At 28.3% G+C, this 5,000-nt stretch overlaps 4 non-coding genes across 4 annotated transcripts; 2 read left to right on the forward strand and 2 right to left on the reverse strand.

The window, feature by feature from the left end:
- Window positions 1-997: 997 nt before the first annotated feature.
- Window positions 998-1,068, forward strand: TRNAC-GCA (transfer RNA cysteine (anticodon GCA)). The gene has a single exon. It is a non-coding gene; the product is annotated as a tRNA-Cys (tRNA).
- A 2,145-nt stretch (window positions 1,069-3,213) lies between these two features.
- On the reverse strand, window positions 3,214-3,287 carry TRNAD-GUC (transfer RNA aspartic acid (anticodon GUC)). Its single transcript has one exon. It is a non-coding gene; the product is annotated as a tRNA-Asp (tRNA).
- Window positions 3,288-3,744: 457 nt separating this feature from the next.
- TRNAY-GUA (transfer RNA tyrosine (anticodon GUA)) lies at window positions 3,745-3,828 on the reverse strand. The gene has a single exon. It is a non-coding gene; the product is annotated as a tRNA-Tyr (tRNA).
- A 941-nt stretch (window positions 3,829-4,769) lies between these two features.
- On the forward strand, window positions 4,770-4,841 carry TRNAT-GGU (transfer RNA threonine (anticodon GGU)). Its single transcript has one exon. It is a non-coding gene; the product is annotated as a tRNA-Thr (tRNA).
- Window positions 4,842-5,000: the final 159 nt, after the last annotated feature.

Consider the following 5,000-nt stretch of genomic DNA (forward strand, 5'->3'; position numbering starts at 1 on the left):
TCAATTTCCCCGTGAATTTTATCGAAAAATATTCCACGATTTGCTGTCATGCTTCATCAAATCACATGAATCCATTTAGCAATATTGGAATTTCTATTCTTTATACTGAATTACATGAAATCTTACCTAATCCCGTGTATCAAATATTTCTTAGTGTATGAAATACCTATTATGAAAAGAGAAAGAAATATTAGAATTTGATACTCAACTTCGAAGGAATTTGCAACAAAACAAACAGATAGAATCGAAAGTCTAATCTAAAAAAGGATTGGAAATTTCTACGGGCATTTCAATATTTTTTTTAGGAATCTAAAAAAATGCATTTCATTTCTATCATTATTATGATATTACATATTCAAATTCAATTGGATACAAAAAAAAATCCATTCGAAATTGTCAAGAAAAGATATATTTTGAAGTGAAGTATTTTGGAGAGAATTGGGGAGAATATGATTAGAGTATGTTATGTGTAATGTAATAAGGCTTGTATTTTTGAAACATGCATATATTTAACTGCAGCTATAGATCTGTCTCTAACTTTATTGCAGTCATATTTGTTCAGGATAACAAACACATAACATGTTGTGTGAATTTTTACAAATTTTCTATTGAAAATTGTAAAAAAAGAATAAGCACGATAATTTCTTGAAAATACCGTATAGTATTGGTATTCTATATCTATATAGATATGGATAAGATACTCGATTAGATAATATCTGTGTAACAGATCAAATTGATATTCTAGGGTTTACATATATTGAAAGTTGCTGTTATAATTAGAATGAACAAAGTTAAAAAAAAAAGCAATATTGATTGGTTATGTATCAATTTTTATTTTCTGATCTCATTAAGAAAAAAAAATTTCTATTCAAATATTCAAGAATAATTCATAAAAGAATAGTTAACGGTTGCGATTTGTCTCAAGATTGTTTTTCAATTTTTCAATAGAAAGAAAAGGGGGGAGTATTCTCAAAAACTTCATATCTATATTTTTATTGGCGGCATGGCCGAGTGGTAAGGCGGGGGACTGCAAATCCTTTTTCCCCAGTTCAAATCCGGGTGTCGCCTGATCGATAAGAAACTGTAAATGAAAGATTATATTACGTTTTTTTAGAAAACTTTTTTTCCAACAGAAGCAAGCGAGGGAAAAGGAGTCTTGAGAATTGCGTTTGATTCGAAATTATAAGCATCAGTAGCTTAAAAAATGTTGTAAATATTTTTGTCTCGAATTCAAGGAAAGATTCTAGTAGTGAAAAGGAATCCATAAATTTAGAAATGATAGTTCGTTCACTACACAACTATTGTAGTGTCTGTCTCCTGACTGGGTCTTTTATTAGATTGGATTAAGAATAAGTCGGATAGGAAAGTCCATTTTTAGGTAGAGAAAAGGCAGAAGAAAAACCTTCTATACAGACTAATTTAAAGTTTATGAGTGCTTCCACATTTTATCAATATTATTTATTTAGATCAATTCTATTTAATAGCTTTAATTTAGCTAATTCGCTTTCGTAATATTCAAAAAAAGTATTCTTTAGATTTTCATATTCTATATTCTAATAAAATTAAAAAGTTTTGATTCTAAAATCGAATAGAAAAGAAAAAAAGTTTTTTTAATTATTTTAGAGAACGAATTGGGAGACATTTAAGGGACTATTTCAAATAGAAAGAAGAGTATAAGTATGCAAATGAATCTGTCTTGATTCTTTTTTTATGAAATCCTTAAGGAAATGATAAAAGAGAAATCTTAATATTCCCACCTGGTAGTAACATTCATTGACTTATAACTTCCTATAATTTTTTTATGTTTAATGTTTTATGATTTTACTAAAAATAATCAAAAAAAACTTTTTAGATGTTCTAATAACTAATAAATAGAATGAATTCTTGTTTTTCGTGAATGATGTTAGCCCAGAATCCTTTTTTTGACTCTGTAATAGCAATTCCACTATTATAGTATAGTATTTTTAGCGAATAATACAAAAAAAAGAATAGAATAAAAAATTTGAAAAAATAATGAAATAGTTCCTTCATATTTATAGAGATAGGAGACAAAATTTACATGGATATAGTAAGTATTGCTTGGGCTGCTTTAATGGTAGTTTTTTCATTTTCCCTTTCCCTCGTAGTATGGGGAAGAAGTGGGCTATAGGGATACTAAAAATTGAGTTAAGGGATCCAAGTAACCTTGTTGATTTCTACCTGAATTTTTGAATTTCGAAACTATTGAATGAAAATATTTCATTTAAACTAATACTAATTAATTGAGTTCAAATAGAAAATCTATCTTGATTCTATTATATTTTAGTAGTGTAATGTATTCTATGTATCTTATAGGAATTGAAAATACTCTTTCAATCAAACAAATATTTTCATTATTCCCATATTCCTATTTTGAGAAAAACAAGGGAATCAAAAAGAAGAAGAAATGGATTCCTATTCCAATCAAATTTTTCTTAAAATTTCTATTTCGATGAACTGACGCTTAACCTGGTTATATAGATATATATATATATGGAAAATGGCGGACCGTGTAATAACCATTCCTGTTTTTTTACCCCCTTTTTTTCCTAAGATACCGGAATTGTTTGTAAAAAGAATCTGAAAAAAAAAATTGGACGCAATTCTCAGATAGTAGAAATCAAATTGATTTCTACTATCTGGATTACGCTGATTGTACGATCATTTTTTTAAATCATTCATAAAAATGAAGAAATCATATTTCAGTGAAATTAGTCACTTTTACTTACCGTTTTTACATAAATTATAAGTAAAAAAGCAGTAGGAACTAGAATAAACAGTGCAGTAGCAATAAATGCGAGAATATTTACTTCCATAATCTTTATTATGTTCTATTTCTCTTAAATTTCTAAAAAAAAAATTCGGGATTTAATCCCATAGAAATGTTCAATCTTTCAACAATGGTATAAATTGGATTTCAATGATATCAAATCGGATCAATATCATGAATCACAAAATCTGAGCTATCAAATCAACTCATGAAATAGTATAACATAGGAAGATCTTTTATCCATACTAAATAAAACAAAAAAACATTTATTCTTGATGAAAGTCCAAAATCCCTTTCCTTCCTTTTTCGGCGAAACAAATGAAAAAGCAGGGGGGGGCCCCAAATAAAATTTTGTTTATCAATTTGATTCCCTACAAATACACAAAAAAGGAATTTATTTTTTATTTTTTTGGATTTATATCCAACGGGATTGACGGGGCTCGAACCCGCAGCTTCCGCCTTGACAGGGCGGTGCTCTGACCAATTGAACTACAATCCCAGGGAAAGGGGTGTACTGTATAAATATTTTTACGGACCGTTTCTGTCAAACCTTTTCTTTTTCTATTTCGGATTCGAACCTTTTTGTTGTAAATGAAAAAAGCGCATTTTTTTATATATTGATATGTATATCGATATCCACTTTAGTGAGATCGACACAAATTACTCGTAATCCGTTTCTTATTCTTATTCTATTAACAAATCGATTGAAAATTGAATCAATGAAAAAAAAATATTTTTTTTTTCAATTTTTCCTTATATTTTCTACTTACAGATCTTGACATGAATACCGATTATTAACAAGATTTTGAATTTGTGGAAAGAAATATGGAATACAGAAAAAAAAGAAATAACCTTAGATATGTTTAATATTTTGATTCTTCCGTATCATAGCACATCAGTCATTTCCAGAGAACTATAAATGGGTTATAGAATTTCATAGTGGATCGGCAAATTCTTGGGCCGAGCTGGATTTGAACCAGCGTAGACATATTGCCAACGAATTTACAGTCCGTCCCCATTAACCGCTCGGGCATCGACCCAGCACAATAGGAAGAATACATTTCAGTTTTTATTGAAAATTTTTGATCAACTTCCTTTCGTAACACCCTACCCCCAGGGGAAGTCGAATCCCCGCTGCCTCCTTGAAAGAGAGATGTCCTGAACCACTAGACGATGGGGGCATACTTGCCCGACCGCCATTATACTACGTTCATAGTATGAACAGTTTTTTGCAATTGTCAATATAATGATATGATTCGATAAAAAAAAATATTTTTCGTTCTTTCATAATTCCATAGAAATTTTTTATTAATCATTTATATTTCTAAATTTTTTTATTCCAGTCATAATAAGAAAAAAAAAGAAGTAATGTTCCAATAAAGAGAAAATTCTTCACAGGAATGATTCGTTTGTTGCAAAGGACGAGAGGTTAAAACTTCATTTCTATCATTTATTACTAATACTAAGATTCGATAGGTAGATTTATATCTAATACTAAGAAAAAAAACTTTGGAAAATAGAATTTTTCAATAAAAAAATAAAAATTTGGTTTAGGGACAGAACATATTGAATCCATTTTATCAATGATTCGATTTTATCAATGTTTCGATGAAATATTTTATTTTGTGAGTACATTTATGTATCAATAAAAAGAATTTAGTGTTATGATTAGAATGACTTCAAGAATCCATTTTGAAATAATATATTTGATATGGATCAAATCCAATCTTAATCAATTCTTTTTTTTAACTATATTCTATTCACTAGGTAAATCCAATTTTTTGTTCTTTGATGAGTCATTATACAAATAATAGATATTGATGTACATGTATTCTAATCCCATTTATATCATTTAATTTATATAATTTATATAAATTTATAGAAATAATTTATATAAATTTATAGAATAAGTATACACAGTAACAAATATATGTACTAGTCATGCTAGTTCCTTATTTAGAAATTGAAAGAAAGAAAAAGGGCCCTTTTAACTCAGTGGTAGAGTAACGCCATGGTAAGGCGTAAGTCATCGGTTCAAATCCGATAAGGGGCTTTTTACTTTTTTTTTCAAAAGCAATAGTCTTTCTATTTGAAGGAAGAATAAAAAGATTCTTGATATTTTGAAAAAGTTTCTATTTGTAATAAAAAAGAAAAAGTGTAAAATTCAATAATGGAAAAATAAAAAAAAGTAAGTGGACCTAACCCGTTGAAT

Source organism: Vigna unguiculata, unplaced genomic scaffold (genome assembly GCF_037176805.1).
Source record: "Vigna unguiculata cultivar grain cowpea cultivar isolate G323 ecotype 2 unplaced genomic scaffold, ASM3717680v1 ptg000501l, whole genome shotgun sequence".
NCBI lineage: Eukaryota > Viridiplantae > Streptophyta > Magnoliopsida > Fabales > Fabaceae > Vigna > Vigna unguiculata.